The sequence below is a fragment of the Octopus bimaculoides genome, chromosome 6, assembly GCF_046866305.1.
Source record: "Octopus bimaculoides isolate indiv1 chromosome 6, ASM4686630v1, whole genome shotgun sequence".
In the NCBI taxonomy this organism is placed as follows: domain Eukaryota; kingdom Metazoa; phylum Mollusca; class Cephalopoda; order Octopoda; family Octopodidae; genus Octopus; species Octopus bimaculoides.
Window position 1 is genome coordinate 34167301 of NC_142933.1, and position 18506 is coordinate 34185806.

Sequence of the window (18506 nt, forward strand, 5' to 3'; positions counted from 1 at the left end):
GTTCTTTCGTTATTTCGTTCGTTCGGTCGGTTGTTATTTTGGTTGTTCGTTCCTTCTTTAGATCGTTCGTTATTTCGTTCGTTCGTTATTTCATTCGTTTGTCCGTTCGTTCATTCTCTCCTTATTTCACTCATTCATTCGTTCGTGCGTTCGTCCGTTCGATATTTCGTTCAGTTGTTCTTTCGTTCGTTTGTCATTTCGTTCGTTTGTTCGTTATTTCATTCGTTTGTCCGGTCGTTCGTTTGTTCGTTCGTTCGTCCGTTCGTTCATTATTTCGTTCGCTCGTTCGTTATTTCGCTCGTTATTTCGTTCATTCGTTCGTTCTTTCGTTATTTCATTCGTTCGTTCGTTATTTCATTCGTTCATTGGCTCCTTATTTCATTCATTCGTTCGTTCTTTCGTTCGATATTTCGTTCGTTCTTTCGTTCGTTTGTTATTTCTTTCGTTTGTTCGTTATTTCATTCTTTTGTCCGTTCGTTCATTCTCTCCTTATTTCACTCGTTCATTCGTTCTTTCGTTCGTTCGTTATTTCGTTCGTTCATTTGCTCAGTCATTCTTTCGTCCATTGTGTATTCCGTTCGTTCGTTATTTCGTTCCTTCGTTTGTTCGTTCGCTATTTCGTTCGTTCGTTATTTCATTCGATCCTTATTACGTTTGTTCGTTCGTTATTTCTTTCGTTCGTTCGTTATTTCGTTTATTCGTTCATTCGTTCGTTCGTTCGTTCAGTCTTTCGTTCGTTCGTTCATTCATTGTAATTTCTTTCGTTCCTTATTTCATTCATTCGTTCGTTCGTTCGTTCAATCTTTCGTTCGTTCCTTATATCTTTCGTTCGTTCGTTCCTTATTTCGTTCGTTCATTATTTCGTTTGATCGATCGTTCATCCATAATTTCGTTCGTTCGTTTCTTCGTTAATTCGTTCCTTCGTTCTTTCGTTCATTCGTTATTTTGTTCGATGGTTATTTCGTTCGTTCGTTATTTCATTCGTTCTTTCGTTCGTTCTCCTTTTTCGTTCATTCGTTATTTCGTTCGTCCGGTCATTATGTCGTTCGTTCGATCATTCTTTCGTTCATTCTTTATTTCGTTCGTTCGTTATTTCGTTCGTTCTTTCGTTATTTAGTTTGTTCGTTTGGTGTATCGTTAGTTCGGTGGTTCATTCGTTCGTTATTTCGTTCGATCCTTCATAATTTCGTTCGTTTTTTCGTTCGTTCGTCATTTCGTTCGTTCGTTCGTCATTTCGTTCGTTCGTTCGTCATTTCGTTCGTTCGTCATTTCATTCGTTCGTTGGTCATTTCATTCGTTCATCATTTCGTTCGTTTGTTGGTCATTTCGTTCGTTCGTTGGTCATTGCGTACGTTCGTTGTTTCGTTATTTCGTGCGTTTGTTTGTTCGTTCGTTGTTTCATTCGTTCATTATTTCGTTCGTTCGATCGTTCGTTATTTCGTTCGTTCGACCGGTCGTTATTTCGTTTGTTCGTTATTTCGTTCGATTGTTCGTTCTTTCGTTCATTCTTTCGTTCATTCGTTATTTCGTTCGATTATTCATTGGTTTGTTCGTTCGTTCGTTCATTCATTCATTCTTTCGTTCCTGATTTCGTTCGTTAATTCGTTCGTTCGTTATGTCGTTGGGTCGTTCGTTATGTCGTTCGTTCGTTTGTTATTTCATTCGTTCTTGATTTCATTCGTTCGTTCGTCCGTTATTTCGTTCGTTCATTCATTATTTCTTTCGTTCATTCATTATTTCGTTCGTTCGTTCATTCATTCGTTATATCGTTCGTTCGTTCGTTTGTTCATTTGTTTTTCGTTCGTTCGTTCATTCGCTCCTTATTTCATTCATTCATTCGTTCGTTCGTTCGATATTTCGTTCGTTCTTTCGTTATTTCTTTCGTTCGTTCGTTATTTCGTTCGTTCATTTGCTCAGTCATTCTTTCGTCCATTGTGTATTCCGTTCTTTCGTTATTTCGTTCCTTCGTTTGTTCGTTCGTTCGTTATTTCATTCGTTCGTTATTTCGTTTGTTCGTTCGTTTTTTTCTTTCGTTCGTTCGTTATATCTTTTGTTCGTTCATTCGTTCGTTCGTTCATTCTTTCGTTCGTTCGCCATTTCATTCGCACCTTCAATCATTCGTTTGTTTTTTCGTTCGATCATTCGTTATTTCTATCACACTCTTGTTCGTTCCTTATTTCATTCATTCGTTCGTTCGTTCGTTCGTTCGTTCAATCTTTCGTTCGTTCCTTATTTCTTTCGTTCGTTCGTTGATTATTTCGTTTGATCGATCGTTCATCCATAATTTCGTTTCTTCGTTAATTCGTTCCCTCGTTCTTTCGTTCATTCGTTATTTTGTTCGATCGTTATTTCGTTCGTTCGTTATTTCATTCGTTCTTTCGTTCGTTCTTCTTTTTCGTTCGTTCGTTATTTCATTCGTTCTTTCGTTCGTTCTTTATTTCGGTCGTTCGCTCGTTATTTCGTTCATTCGTTCGCTATTTAGTTCGTTATTTCGCTCGTTATTTCGTTCATTCGTTCGTTCTTTCGTTATTTCTTTCGTTCGTTCGTAATATCGTTCGTTCATTTGCTCAGTCATTCTTTCGTCCATTGTGTATTCCGTTCGTTCGTTATTTCGTTCCTTCGTTTGTTCGTTCGTTATTTCGTTCGTTCGTTATTTCATTCGATTGTTATTTCGTTTGTTCGTTCGTTTTTTCTTTCGTTCCTTCGTTATTTCGTTTATTCGTTCATTCGTTCGTTCGTTCGTTCATTCTTTCGTTCGTTCGTTCATTCATTGTAATTTATTTCGTTCGTTCGCCCTTTCGTTCGCGCCTTTGTTCGTTCGTTTGTTTTTTCGTTCGATCATTCCTTATTTCGTTCACACACTTGTTCGTTCCTTATTTCATTCATTCGTTCGTTGAATCTTTCGTTCGTTCACTCTTTCGTTCGTTCAATCTTTCGTTCGTTCAATCTTTCGTTCGTTCCTTATTTCTTTCGTTCGTTCGTTCCTTATTTCTTTCGTTCGTTCGTTCCTTATTTCGTTCGTTCATTATTTCGTTCGATCGATCGTTCATCCATAATTTCGTTCGTTCGTTTCTTCGTTAATTCGTTCCTTCGTTCTTTCGTTCATTCGTTATTTTGTTCGATGGTTATATCGTTCGTTCGTTATTTCATTCGTTCTTTCGTTCGTTCTTCTTTTTCGTTCGTTCGTTATTTCGTTCGTCCGGTCATTATGTCGTTCGTTCGATCATTCTTTCGTTCATTCGTTATTTCGTTCGTTCGTTCGTTATTTTGTTCGTTCGTTCGTTATTTAGTTTGTTCGTTCGGTGTATCGTTAGTTCGGTCGTTCATTCATAATTTCGTTCGTTTTTTCGTTCGTTCGTCATTTCGTTCGTTCGTCATTTCGTTCGTTCGTCATTTCGTTCGTTGGTCATTTCGTTCGTTCGTTGGTCATTTCATTCGTTCATCATTTCGTTCGTTCGTTGGTCATTTCGTTCGTTCGTTGGTCATTGCATTCGTTCGTTGTTTCGTTATTTCGCGCGTTTGTTCGTTCGTTCGTTGTTTCGTTCGTTCATTATTTCGTTCGTTCGATCGTTCGTTATTTCGTTCGTTCGCCCGGTCGCTATTTCGTTTGTTCGTTATTTCTTTCGTTTATTCATTGGTTTGTTCGTTCGTTCGTTCATTCATTCATTATTTCGTTCCTTATTTCGTTCGTTAATTCGTTCGTTCGTTATTTCGTTGGGTCGTACTTAATGTCGTTCGTTCGTTTGTTATTTCATTCGTTCTAGATTTCATTCGTTTGTTCGTCCGTAATTTCGTTCGTTCATTCATTATTTCTTTCGTTCATTCATTATTTCGTTCGTTCGTTCATTCATTCGTTATATCGTTCGTTCGTTCGTTTGTACATTTGTTTTTCGTTCGTTCGTTCGTTCATTCGCTCCTTATTTCATTCATTCATTCGTTCGTTCGTTCGATATATCGTTCGTTCGTTCGTTATTTCGTTTGTTCATTTGCTCAGTCATTCTTTCGTCCATTGTGTATTCCGTTCGTTCGTTATTTCGTTCCTTCGTTTGTTCGTTCGTTCGTTATTTTATTCGTTCGTTATTTCGTTTGTTCGTTCGTTTTTTCTTTCGTTCGTTCGTTATTTCGTTTGTTCGTTCATTCGTTCGTTCGTTCATTCTTTCGTTCGTTCGCCATTTCGTTCGCGCCTTCGTTCATTCGTTTGTTTTTTCGTTCGATCATTCGTTATTTCTATCACACTCTTGTTCGTTCCTTATTTCATTCATTCGTTCCTTCGTTCTTTCGTTCATTCGTTATTTTGTTCGATCGTTATTTCGTTCGTTCGTTATTTCATTCGTTCTTTCGTTCGTTCTTCTTTTTCGTTCGTTCCTTATTTCATTCGTTCTTTCGTTCTTTCGTTCGTTCTTCTTTTTCGTTCGTTCGTTATTTCGTTCGTTCGCTCGTTATTTCGTTCATTCGTACGTACGTTCGTTCGTTATTTCGTTCGTCCGGTCATTATGTCGTTCGTTCGATCATTCTTTCTTTCATTCCTTATTTTGTTCGATCGTTATTTCGTTCGTTCGTTATTTCATTCGTTCTTTCGTTCGTTCTTCTTTTTCGTTCGCTCGTTATTTCGTTCATTCGTTCGTACGTTCGTTCCTTATTTCGTTCGTCCGGTCATTATGTCGTTCGTTCGATCATTCTTTCGTTCATTCGTTATTTCGTTCGTTATTTCGTTCGTTCCTTCATAATTTCGTTCGTTTGTTCGTTCCTTCGTCATTTCTTTCGTACGTTCGTCATTTCGTTCGTTCGTTGGTCATTTCATTCGTTCATCATTTCGTTCGTTCGTCGGTCATTTCGTTCGTTCGTTGTTTCGTTATTTCGTGCGTTTGTTCGTTCGTTCTTTGCTTCGTTCGTTCATTATTTCGTTCGTTCGATCGTTCGTTATTTAGTTCGTTCGACCGGTCGTTATTTCGTTTGTTCGTTATTTCGTTCGATTGTTCGTTCTTTCGTTCATTCTTTCGTTCATTCGTTATTTCGTTCGTTAATTCGTTCGTTCGTTATTTCGTTGGGTCGTTCGTTATGTCGTTCGTTCGTTCGTTATTTCATTCGTTCTTGATTTGATTCGTTCGTTCGTCCGTTATTTCGTTCGTTCATTCATTATTTCTTTCGTTCATTCATTATTTCGTTCGTTCGTTCATTCATTCGTTATATCGTTCGTTCGTTCTTTCGTTTTTCGTTCGTTCGTTCATTCATTGTTTCGTTCGTTCATTCATTATTTCATTCGTTCTTTCGTTCGTTCTTCTTTTTCGTTCGTTCCTTATTTCATTCGTTCTTTCGTTCGTTCGTTATTTCATTCGTTCTTTCGTTCTTTCGTTCGTTCTTCTTTTTCGTTCGTTCGTTATTTCGTTCGTTCGCTCGTTATTTCGTTCATTCGTTCGTACGTTCGTTCGTCATTTCGTTCGTCCGGTCATTATGTCGTTCGTTCGATCATTCTTTCGTTCATTCGTTATTTCGTTCGTTATTTCGTTCGTTCCTTCATAATTTCGTTCGTTTGTTCGTTCCTTCGTCATTTCTTTCGTACGTTCGTCATTTCGTTCGTTCGTCATTTCGTTCGTTCGTTGGTCATTTCATTCGTTCATCATTTCGTTCGTTCGTCGGTCATTTCGTTCGTTCGTTGGTCATTGCGTTCGTTCGTTGTTTTCGTTATTTCGTGCGTTTGTTCGTTCGTTCTTTGCTTCGTTCGTTCATTATTTCGTTCGTTCGATCGTTCGTTATTTAGTTCGTTCGACCGGTCGTTATTTCGTTTGTTCGTTATTTCGTTCGATTGTTCGTTCTTTCGTTCATTCTTTCGTTCATTCGTTATTTCGTTCGTTAATTCGTTCGTTCGTTATTTCGTTGGGTCGTTCGTTATGTCGTTCGTTCGTTCGTTATTTCATTCGTTCTTGATTTGATTCGTTCGTTCGTCCGTTATTTCGTTCGTTCAATCATTATTTCTTTCGTTCATTCATTATTTCGTTCGTTCGTTCATTCATTCGTTATATCGTTCGTTCGTTCTTTCGTTTTTCGTTCGTTCGTTCAATCATTGTTTCGTTCGTTCATTCATTATTTCGTTCGTTCATTCGTTTGTTATATCGTTATTTCGTTTGTTCGTTCGTTATTTAGTTATTTCGATCGTTCTTTAGTTATTTCGTTCGTTTTTTCGTTCATTCTTTTGTCTTTCGTTCGTTATATCGTTCTTTTTCTCTTTCGGCCTCTCATTCGTTATTTCGTTTGTTCGTTCGTTCATTCGTTCGTTATTTAGTTCGTTATTTCGCTCGTTATTTCGTTCATTCGTTCGTTCTTTCGTTATTTCTTTCGTTCGTTCGTGATTTCGTTCGTTCATTTGCTCAGTCATTCTTTCGTCCATTGTGTATTCCGTTCGTTCGTTATTTCGTTCCTACGTTTGTTCGTTCGTTATTTCGTTCGTTCGTTATTTCATTCGTTCGTTATTTTGTTTATTCGTTCATTCGTTCGTTCGTTCGTTCATTCTTTCGTTATTTCATTCATTCATTGTAATTTCTTTCGTTCGTTCGCCCTTTCGTTCGCGCCTTCGTTCGTTCGTTTGTTTTTTCGTTCGATCATTCGTTTTTTCGTTCAAACTCTTTTTCGTTCCTTATTTCATTCATTCGTTCGTTCGTTCGTTCAATCTTTCGTTCGTTCCTTATTTCATTCATTCGTTCGTTCGTTCAATCTTTCGTTCGTTCCTTATTTCTTTCGTTGGTTCGTTCCTTATTTCTTTCGTTCATTATTTCGTTTGATCGATCGTTCATCCATAATTTCGTTCGTTCGTTTCTTCGTTAATTCGTTCCTTCGTTCTTTCGTTCATTCGTTATTTTGTCGTTCGTTCGATCATTCTTTCGTTCATTCGTTATTTCGTTCGTTCGTTCGTTATTTCGTTTGTTCGTTCGTTATTTAGTTTGTTCGTTTGGTGTATCGTTAGTTCGGTCGTTCATTCGTTCGTTATTTCGTTCGTTCGTCATTTCGTTCGTTCGTTCGTCATTTCGTTCGTTCGTTTGTCATTTCGTTCGTTCGTCATTTCGTTCGTTCGTCATTTCGTTCGTTCGTTGGTCATTTCATTCGTTCATCATTTCGTTCGTTCGTTGGTCATTTCGTTCGTTCGTTGGTCATTGCGTTCGTTCGTTGTTTCGTTATTTCGTTCGTTCGTTCGTTATTTAGTTTGTTCGTTCGGTGTATCGTTAGTTCGATCGTTCATTCGTTCGTTATTTCGTTCGTTCCTTCATAATTTCCTTCGTTTTTTCTTTCATTCGTCATTTCGTTCGTTCGTTGGTCATTTCATTCGTTCATCATTTCGTTCGTTCGTTGGTCATTTCGTTCGTTCGTAGGTCATTGCGTTCGTTCGTTGTCTCGTTATTTCGTGCGTTTGTTCGTTCGTTCGTAGTTTCGTTCGTTCATTATTTCGTTCGTTCGATCGTTCGTTATTTCGTTCGTTCGACCGGTCGTTATTTCGTTTGTTCGTTATTTCGTTCGATTGTTCGTTCTTTCGTTCATTCTTTCGTTCATTCGTTATTTCGTTCGTTTATTCATTGGTTTGTTCGTTCGTTCGTTCATTCATTCATTATTTTGTTCCTGATTTCGTTCGTTAATTCGTTAGTTATTTCGTTGGGTCGTTCGTTATATCGTTCGTTCGTTTCTTATTTTATTCGTTCTTGATTTCATTCGTTCGTTCGTCCGTTATTTCGTTCGTTCATTCATTATTTCTTTCGTTCATTCATTATTTCGTTCGTTCGTTCATTCATTCGTTATATCGTTCGTTCGTTCGTTTGTTCATTTGTTTTTCGTTCGTTTGTTCGTTCATTCGCTCCTTATTTCATTCATTCATTCGTTCGTTCGTTCGTTCTTTCGTTCATTTGTTATTTCGTTCGTTTGTTCGTTATTTCCCTCGTTTTTTCGTCTTTCGTTCGTTCTTTCGTTATTTCTTTCGTTCGTTCGTTATTTCGTTCGTTCATTTGCTCAGTCATTCTTTCGTCCATTATGTATTCCGTTCGTTCGTTATTTCGTTCCTTCGTTTGTTCGTTTGTTCGTTATTTCGTTCGTCCGGTCATTATGTCGTTCGTTCGATCATTCTTTCGTTCATTCGTTATTTCGTTCGTTCGTTCGTTATTTCGTTCGTTCGTTCGTTATTTAGTTTGTTCGTTTGGTGTATCGTTAGTTCGGTCGTTCATTCGTTCGTTATTTCGTTCGTTCCTTCATAATTTCGTTCGTTTTTTCGTTCTTTCGTCATTTCGTTCGTTCGTTGGTCATTGCGTTCGTTCGTTGTTTCGTTATTTCGTTCGTTCGTTCGTTATTTAGTTTGTTCGTTCGGTGTATCGTTAGTTCGATCGTTCATTCGTTCGTTATTTCGTTCGTTCCTTCATAATTTCCTTCGTTTTTTCTTTCATTCGTCATTTCGTTCGTTCGTTGGTCATTTCATTCGTTCATCATTTCGTTCGTTCGTTGGTCATTTCGTTCGTTCGTAGGTCATTGCGTTCGTTCGTTGTTCCGTTATTTCGTGCGTTTGTTCGTTCGTTCGTTGTTTCGTTCGTTCATTATTTCGTTCGTTCGATCGTTCGTTATTTCGTTCGTTCGACCGGTCGTTATTTCGTTTGTTCGTTATTTCGTTCGATTGTTCGTTCTTTCGTTCATTCGTTATTTCGTTCGTTTATTCATTGGTTTGTTCGTTCGTTCGTTCATTCATTCATTATTTTGTTCCTGATTTCGTTCGTTAATTCGTTAGTTTCGTTGGGTCGTTCGTTATGTCGTTGGTTCGTTTGTTATTTTATTCGTTCTTGATTTCATTCGTTCGTTCGTCCGTTTTTTCGTTCGTTCATTCATTATTTCTTTCGTTCATTCATTATTTCGTTCGTTCGTTCATTCATTCGTTATATCGTTCGTTCGTTCGTTTGTTCATTTGTTTTTCGTTCATTTGCTCAGTCATTCTTTCGTCCATTATGTATTCCGTTCGTTCGTTATTTCGTTCGTTCGTTTGTTCGTTCGTTCGTTATTTCATTCGTTCGTTATTTCGTTTGTTCGTTCGTTTTTTCTTTCGTTCGTTCGTTATTTCGTTTGTTCGTTCATTCGTTCGTTCGTTCATTCTTTCGTTCGTTCGCCATTTCGTTCGCGCCTTCGTTCGTTCGTTTGTTTTTTCGTTCGATCATTCGTTATTTCTATCACACTCTTGTTCGTTCCTTATTTCATTCATTCGTTCGTTCGTTCCTTCGTTCCTTCGTTCAATCTTTCGTTCGTTCCTTATTTTTTTCGTTCGTTCGTTCATTATTTCGTTTGATCGATCGTTCATCCATAATTTCGTTTCTTCGTTAATTCGTTCCTTCGTTGTTTCGTTCATTCGTTATTTTGTTCGATCGTTATTTCGTTCGTTCGTTATTTCATTCGTTCTTTCGTTCGTTCTTCTTTTTCGTTCGTTCGTTATTTCATTCGTTCTTTCGTTCTTTCGTTCGTTCTTCTTTTTCGTTCGTTCTTCTTTTTCGTTCGTTCGTTATTTCGTTCGTTCGCTCGTTATTTCGTTCATTCGTTCGTACGTTCGTTCGTTATTTCGTTCGTCCGGTCATTATGTCGTTCGTTCGATCATTCTTTCGTTCATTCGTTATTTCGTTCGTTCATTATTTCGTTCGTTCCTTCATAATTTCGTTCGTTTGTTCGTTCCTTCGTCATTTCTTTCGTTCGTTCTTCATTTCGTTCGTTCGTCATTTCGTTCGTTCGTCATTTCGTTCGTTCTTTGGTCATTTCATTCGTTCATCATTTCGTTCGTTCGTCGGTCATTTCGTTCGTTCGTTGGTCATTGCGTTCGTTCGTTGTTTCGTTATTTCGTGCGTTTGTTCGTTCGTTCGTTGTTTCGTTCGTTCATTATTTCGTTCGTTCGTTCGTTCGTTCGTTCCTTATTTCTTTCGTTCATTATTTCGTTTGATCGATCGTTCATCCATAATTTCGTTCGTTCGTTTCTTCGTTAATTCGTTCCTTCATTCTTTCGTTCATTCGTTATTTTGTTCGATGGTTATTTCGTTCGTTCTTTCCTTCGTTCGTTCGTTATTTCGTTTGTTCGTTCGTTATTTAGTTTGTTCGTTTGGTGTATCGTTAGTTCGGTCGTTCATTCGTTCCTTCGTTCGATTGTTCGTTCGTTTTTCGTTCGTTATTTCGTTCGTTCATTCATAGTTTCGTTCGTTCATTCATTATTTCGTTCGTTCCTTCGTTCGTTATATCGTTCGTTATTTCGTTTGTTGGTTCGTTCATTCTTTCGCTATTAATTCGTTATTTCGCTCGTTATTTCTTTCATTCGTTCGTTCTTTCGTTATTTCCTTCGTTCATTTGCTCATTCATTCTTTCGTTCATTGTGTATTCCGTTCGTTCGTTATTTCGTTCCTTCGTTTGTTCGTACGTTATTTCGTTCTTTCGTTATTTCGTTCGTTCGGTCGATTGTTATTTTGTTTTTTCGTTCCTTCTTTAGATCGTTCGTTATTTCGTTCGTTCGTTACTTCATTCGTTTGTCCGTTCGTTCATTTTCTCCTTATTTCACTCATTCATTCGTTCGGTCGTTCAATCTATCGTTCGTTCGTTTGTCCGTTCGATATTTCGTTCGTTCGTTCGCCCTTTCGTTCGTTCGTTTGTTTTCTCGATCGATCATTCGTTATTTCGTTCACACTCTTGTTCGTTCCTTATTTCATTCATTCGTTCGTTCGTTCATTCAATCTTTCGTTCGTTCCTTATTTCTTTCGTTCGTTCGTTCCTTATTTCGTTCGTTCATTATTCCGTTTGATCGATCGTTCATGCATAATTTCGTTCGTTCGTTTCATCGTTAATTCGTTCCTTCGTTCTTTCGTTCGTTCTTTATTTTGTTCGATGGTTATTTCGTTCGTTCGGTCGTTATTTCGTTCGTTCGTTCGTTATTTAGTTTGTTCGTTCGGTGTATCGTTAGTTCGGTCGTTCATTCGTTAGTTATTTCGTTCGTTCCTTCATAATTTCGTTCGTTTTTTCGTTCGTTCGTCATTTCGTTCGTTCGTCATTTCGTTCGTTCGACCGGTCGTTATTTAGTTTGTTCGTTCTTTCGTTCATTCGTTATTTCGTTCGTTTATTCATTGGTTTGTTCGTTCGTTCATTCATTCATTCATTATTTCGTTTCTGATTTCGTTCGTTAATTCGTTCTTTCGTTATTTCGTTGGGTCGTTCGTTATGTCGTTCGTTCGTTTGTTATTTCATTCGTTCTTGATTTCATTCGTTCGTTCGTCCGTTATTTCGTTCGTTCATTCATTATTTCGTTCGTTCGTTCATTCATTCGTTATATCGTTCGTTCGTTCGTTTGTTCATTTGTTTTTCGTTCGTTCGTTCGTTCATTCGCTCCTTATTTCATTCATTCATTCGTTCGTTCGTTCGATATTTCGTTCGTTCTTTCGTTCATTTGTTATTTCGTTCGTTTGTTCGTTATTTGCCTCGTTATTTCGTCTTTCGTTCGTTGTTTCGTTATTTCTTTCGTTCGTTCGTTATTTCGTTCGTTCATTTGCTCAGTCATTCTTTCGTCCATTGTGTATTCCGTTCGTTCGTTATTTCGTTCCTTCGTTAGTTCGTTCGTTCGTTATTTTTTTCGTTCGTTATTTCGTTTGTTCGTTCGTTTTTTCTTTCGTTCGTTCGTTATGTCGTTTGTTCGTTCAATCATTCGTTCGTTCATTCTTTCGTTCGTTCTACTTTTTCGTTCGTTCGTTATTTCTTTCGTCCGGTCATTATGTCGTTCGTTCGATCATTCTTTCGTTCATTCGTTATTTCGTTCGTTCGTTCGTTCGTTATTTCGTTCGTTCGTTCGTTATTTAGTTTTTTCGTTCGGTGTATCGTTAGTTCGGTCGTTCATTCGTTCGTTATTTCGTTCGCTCCTTCATAATTTCGTTCGTCTTTTCGTTCGTTCGTCATTTCGTTCGTTCGTTCGTCATTTCGTTCGTTCGTTCGACATTTCATTCGTTCATCATTTCGTTCGTTCGTTGGTCATTTCGTTCGTTCGTTGGTCATTGCGTTCGTTCGTTGTTTCGTTCGTTCGTCATTTCGTTCGTTCGTCATTTCGTTCGTTCGACCGGTCGTTATTTAGTTTGTTCGTTCTTTCGTTCATTCTTTCGTTCATTCGTTATTTCGTTCGTTTATTCATTGGTTTGTTCGTTCGTTCATTCATTCATTCATTATTTCGTTTCTGATTTCGTTCGTTAATTCGTTCTTTCGTTATTTCGTTGGGTCGTTCGTTATATCGTTCGTTCGTTTGTTATTTCATTCGTTCTTGATTTCATTCGTTCGTTCGTCCGTTATTTCGTTCGTTCATTCATTATTTCGTTCGTTCGTTCATTCATTCGTTATATCGTTCGTTCGTTCGTTTGTTCATTTGTTTTTCGTTCGTTCGTTCGTTCATTCGCTCCTTATTTCATTCATTCATTCGTTCGTTCGTTCGATATTTCGTTCGTTCTTTCGTTCATTTGTTATTTCGTTCGTTTGTTCGTTATTTGCCTCGTTATTTCGTCTTTCGTTCGTTGTTTCGTTATTTCTTTCGTTCGTTCGTTATTTCGTTCGTTCATTTGCTCAGTCATTCTTTCGTCCATTGTGTATTCCGTTCGTTCGTTATTTCGTTCCTTCGTTTGTTCGTTCGTTCGTTATTTTATTCGTTCGTTATTTCGTTTGTTCGTTCGTTTTTTCTTTCGTTCGTTCGTTATGTCGTTTGTTCGTTCAATCATTCGTTCGTTCATTCTTTCGTTCGTTCTACTTTTTCGTTCGTTCGTTATCTCTTTCGTCCGGTCATTATGTCGTTCGTTCGATCATTCTTTCGTTCATTCGTTATTTCGTTCGTTCGTTCGTTATTTTGTTCGTTCGTTCGTTATTTAGTTTGTTCGTTCGGTGTATCGTTAGTTCGGTCGTTCATTCGTTCGTTATTTCGTTCGTTCCTTCATAATTTCGTTCGTTCGTCATTTCGTTCGTTCGTTCGTCATTTCGTTCGTTCGTTCGACATTTCATTCGTTCATCATTTCGTTCGTTCGTTGGTCATTTCGTTCGTTCGTTGGTCATTGCGTTCGTTCGTTGTTTCGTTCGTTCATTATTTCGTTCGTTCGATCGTTCGTTATTTCGTTCGTTCGACCGGTCGTTGTTTCGTTTGATCGTTATTTCGTTCGATTGTTCGTTCTTTCGTTCATTCGTTCGTTCATTCTTTCGCTATTTAGTTCGTTATTTCGGTTGTTATTCCGTTCATTCGTCCGTTCTTTCGTTATTTCTTTCGTTCGTTCGTTATTTCGTTCGTTCTTTCTTTCGTTCGTTCGTTCGTTCGTTATTTCGTTCGTTCGTTCGTTCGTCCGTTCGTTCATTATTTCGTTCGCTCATTCGTTATGTCGTTCGTTCATTCACTATTTCGTTCATTCGTTCATTCGTTCGTTATATCGTTCGTTCGTTTGTTTGTTCATTTGTTTTTCGTTCGTTCGTTATTTCGTTCGTTTGTTCGTTATTTTATTCGTTTGTTCGTTATTTCATGCGTTTGTCCGTTCGTTCATTCGCTCCTTATTTCATTCATTCATTCGTTCGTTCGTTCGTTCGATATTTCGTTCGTTCTTTCGTTCGTTTGTTATTTCTTTCGTTTGTTCGTTATTTCATTCATTTGTCCGTTCGTTCGTTTTTCGTTCGATCGTTATTTCGTTCGTTCATTCATTATTTCGTTCGTTCGTTCATTCGTTCGTTATATCGTTCGTTCGTTTGTTTGTTCATTTGTTTTTCGTTCATTCGTTATTTCGTTCGTTTGTTCGTTATTTCATTCGTTTGTTCGTTATTTCATTCGTTTGTTCGTTATTTCATTCGTTTGTCCGTTCGTTCTTTTGCTCCTTATTTCATTCATTCATTCATTCGTTCGTTCGTTCTTTCGTTCGTTTGTTATTTCGTTCGTTTGTTCGTTATTTCATTCATTTGTCCGTTCGTTCGTTATTTCGTTCGATTGTTCTTTCGTTCTTTCGTTCGTTCGTTCGTTCGTTTTTCGTTCGATCGTTATTCCGTTCGTTCATTCATTGTTTCGTTCGTTCATTCATTATTTCGTTCGTTTATTCGTATGTTATATCAATCGTTCTTTCGTTTGTTCATTTGTTTTTTCATTCTTTCGTTCGTTATTTCGTTTGTTCGTTCGTTATTTATTTATTTCGATCGTTCTATCGTTATTTCATTCGTTTTTTCGTTCATTCTTTTGTCTTTCGTTCGTTATATCGTTCTTTTTCTCTTTCGGCCTTTCATTCGTTATTTCGTTTGTTCGTTCGTTCATTCGTTCGCTATTTAGTTCGTTATTTCGTTCATTTGCTCAGTCATTCTTTCGTCCATTGTGTATTCCGTTCGTTCGTTATTTCGTTCCTTCGATTGTTCGTTCGTTATTTCGTTCGTTCGTTCGTTATTTTGTTCGTTCGTTCGTTATTTAGTTTGTTCGTTCGGTGTATCGTTAGTTCGGTCGTTCATTCGTTCGTTATTTCGTTCGACCCTTCATAATTTCGTTCGTTATTTCGTTCGTTCGTCATTTCGTTCGTTCGTTGGTCATTGCGTTCGTTCGTTGTTTCGTTATTTCGTGCGTTTGTTCGTTCGTTCGTTGTTTCGTTCGTTCATTATTTCGTTCGTTCGATCGTTCGTTATTTCTTTCGTTCGACCGGTCGTTATTTCGTTTGTTCGTTATTTCGTTCGATTGTTCGTACTTTCGTTCATTCTTTCGTTTATTCGTTATTTCGTTCGTTTATTCATTGTGTTTGTTCGTTCGTTCGTTCATTCATTCATTATTTCGTTCCTGATTTCGTTCGTTAATTCGTTCGTTCGTTATTTCGTTGGGTCGTTCGTTATGTCGTTCGTTCGTTTGTTATTTCATTCGTTCGTTCGTCCGTTATTTCGTTCGTTGATCCATTATTTCTTTCGTTCATTCATTATTTCGTTCGTTCGTTCATTCATTCGTTATATCGTTCGTTCGTTCGTTTGTTCATTTGTTTTTCGTTCGTTCGATCGGTCTTTCGTTCGTTCGTTCGTTCGTTTGTTTTTCGTTCGTTCGTTCATTCATTGTTTCGTTCGTTCATTCATTATTTCGTTCGTTCATTCGTTCGTTATATCGTTATTTCGTTTGTTCGTTCGTTATTTAGTTATTTCGATCGTTCTTTCGTTATTTCGTTCGTTTTTTCGTTCATTCTTTTGTCTTTCATTCGTTATATCGTTCTTTTTTTCTTTCGGCCTTTCATTCGTTATTTCGTTTGTTCGTTCGTTTATTCTTTCGATATTTAGTTCGTTATTTCGCTTGTTATTTCGTTCATTCGTTCGTTCGTTCAATCTTTCGTTCGTTAGTTCGTCCGTTCGATATTTCGTTCGGTTGTTCTTTCGTTCGTTTGTCATTTCGTTCGTTTGTTCGTTATTTCATTCGTTTGTCCGGTCGTTCGTTTGTTGGTTCGTTCATCCGTTCGTTCATTATTTCGTTCGCTCGTTCGTTATTTCGTTCGTTCGTCCGTTATTTCGTTCGTTCATTCATTATTTCGTTCGTTTATTCATTATTTCGTTCGTTCGTTCATTCGTTCGTTATATCGTTCGTTCGTTCGTTTGTTCATTTGTTTTTCGTTCGTTATTTCATTCGTTTGTCCTTTCGTTCATTTGCTCCTTATTTCATTCATTCATTCGTTCGTTCGTTCGTTCGATATTTCGTTCGTTCTTTCGTTCGTTTGTTATTTCGTTCGTTTGTTCGTTAATTCATTCATTTGTCCGTTCGTTCGTTATTTCGTTCGATCGATCTTTCCTTCTTTCGTTCGTTCGTTCGTTCGTTCGTTTTTCGTTCGATCGTTATTTCGTTCGTTCATTCATTGTTTCGTTTGTTCATTCATTATTTCGTTCGTTTATTCGTATGTTATATCGTTCGTTTTTCGTTTGTTCATTTGTTTTTTCATTCTTTCGTTCGTTATTTCGATCGTTCTTTCGTTATTTCGTTCGTTTTTTCGTTCATTCTTTTGTCTTTCGTTCGTTATATCGTTCTTTTTTTCTTTCGGCCTTTCATTCGTTATTTCGTTCATTCGTTCGTTCTTTCGTTATTTCTTTCGTTCGTTCGTTATTTCGTTCGTTCTTTCTTCCGTTTGTACGTTCGTTCGTTCGTTATTTCGTTCGTTCGTTCGTTCGTCCGTTCGTTCATTATTTCGTTCGCTCATTCGTTATGTTATTCGTTCATTCACTATTTCGTTCGTTCATTCGTTCGTTATATCGTTCGTTCGTTTGTTTGTTCATTTGTTTTTCGTTCGTTCGTTATTTCATTCGTTTGTTCGTTATTTTATTCGTTTGTTCGTTATTTCATGTGTTTGTCCGTTTGTTCATTCGCTCCTTATTTCATTCATTCATTCGTTCGTTCGTTCGTTCGATATTTCGTTCGTTCATTCATTCTTTCGCTATTTAGTTCGTTATTTCGTTCGTTATTTCGTTCATTCGTTCGTTCTTTCGTTATTTCCTTCGTTCGTTCGGTATTTCGTTCGTTCATTTGCTCAGTCATTCTTTCGTCCATTGTGTATTCTGTTCGTTCGTTATTTCGTTCCTTCGTTTGTTCGTTCGTTATTTCGTTCGTTCGTTCGTTTGTTCATTTGTTTTTCGTTCGTTATTTCATTCGTTTGTTCGTTATTTCATTCGTTTGTCCGTTCGTTCATTTGCTCCTTATTTCATTCATTCATTCGTTCGTTCGTTCGTTCGATATTTCGTTCGTTCTTTCGTTCGTTTGTTATTTCGTTCGTTTGTTCGTTATTTCATTCATTTGTCCGTTCGTTCGTTATTTCGTTCGGTCGTTCGTTCGTTTTTCGTTCGATCATTATTTCGTTCGTTCATTCATTGTTTCGTTCGTTCATTCATTATTTCGTTCGTTTATTCGTATGTTATATCGTTCGTTCGTTTGTTCGTTATTTCCGTCGTTATTTCGTCTTTCGTTCGTTCATTCATTATTTCGTTCGTTCGTTCATTCGTTCGTTATATCGCTCGTTCGTTCGTTTGTTCATTCGCACGTTTGTTATTTCGCACGTTATTTCGTTCATTCTTTCGTTATTTCGTTATTTCTTTCGTTCGTTCGTTATTTCGTTCGTTCATTTGCTCAGTCATTCTTTCGTCCATTGTGTATTCCGTTCGTTCGTTATTTCGTTCCTTCGTTTGTTCATTCGTTATTTCGTTCGTTCGTTATTTCATTCGTTTGTTATTTCGTTTGTTCGTTCGTTTTTTTCTTTCGTTCGGTCGTTATTTCGTTTATTCGTTCATTCGTTCGTTCGTTCATTCTTTCGTTCGTTCGTTCAATCATTGTAATTTCTTTCGTTCGTTCGCTCTTTCGTTCGCGCATTCGTTCGTTCGTTTGTTTTTTCGTTCGATCATTCGTTATTTCGTTCACACTCTTGTTCGTTCCTTATTTCATTCATTCGTTCGTTCGTTCGTTCGTTCATTCAATCTTTCGTTCGTTCCTTATTTCTTTCGTTCGTTTTTTCGTCCGTTCGTCATTTCGTTCGTTCGTTGGTCATTTCATTCGTTCATCATTTCGTTCGTTCGTTGGTCATTTCGTTCGTTCGTTGGTCATTGCGTTCGTTCGTAGGTCATTGCGTTCGTTCGTTGTTTCGTTATTTCGTGCGTTTGTTCGTTTGTTCGTTATTTCGTTCGATTGTTCGTTCATTTGTTCATTCTTTCGTTCATTCGTTATTTCGTTCGTTTATTCATTGGTTTGTTCGTTCGTTCGTTCATTCATTCATTATTTCGTTCCTGATTTCGTTCGTTAATCCATTCGTTCGTTATTTCGTTGGGTCGTTCGTTTGTTATTTCATTCCTTCTTGATTTCATTCGTTCGTTCGTCCGTTATTTCGTTCGTTCATTCATTATTTCTTTCGTTCATTCATTTCGTTCGTTCGTTCATTCATTCGTTATATCGTTCGTTCGTTCGTTTGTTCATTTGTTTTTCGTTCGTTCGTTCATTCGCTCCTTATTTCATTCATTCATTCGTTCGTTCGTTCGATATTTCGTTCGTTCTTCCGTTCATTTGTTATTTTGTTCGATTGTTCGTTATTTCCCTCGTTATTTCGTCTTTAGTTCGTTCTTTCGTTATTTCTTTCGTTCGTTCGTTATGTCGTTCGTTCATTTGCTCAGTCATTCTTTCGTCCATTGTGTATTCCGTTCGTTCGTTATTTCGTTCCTTCGTTTGTTCGTTCGTTATGTCGTTCGTTCATTTGCTCAGTCATTCTTTCGTCCATTGTGTATTCCGTTCGTTCGTTATTTCGTTCCTTCGTTTGTTCGTTCGTTATTTCGTTCGTTCGATCGTTTGTTCATTTGTTTTTCGTTCGTTATTTCATTCGTTTGTTCGTTATTTCATTCGTTCATTCGTTCGTTCGTTCGTTCGATATTTCGTTCGTTCTTTCGTTCGTTTGTTATTTCGTTCGTTTGTTCGTTATTTCATTCATTTGTCCGTTCGTTCGTTATTTCGTTCGGTCGTTCGTTCGTTTTTCGTTCGATCGTTATTTCGT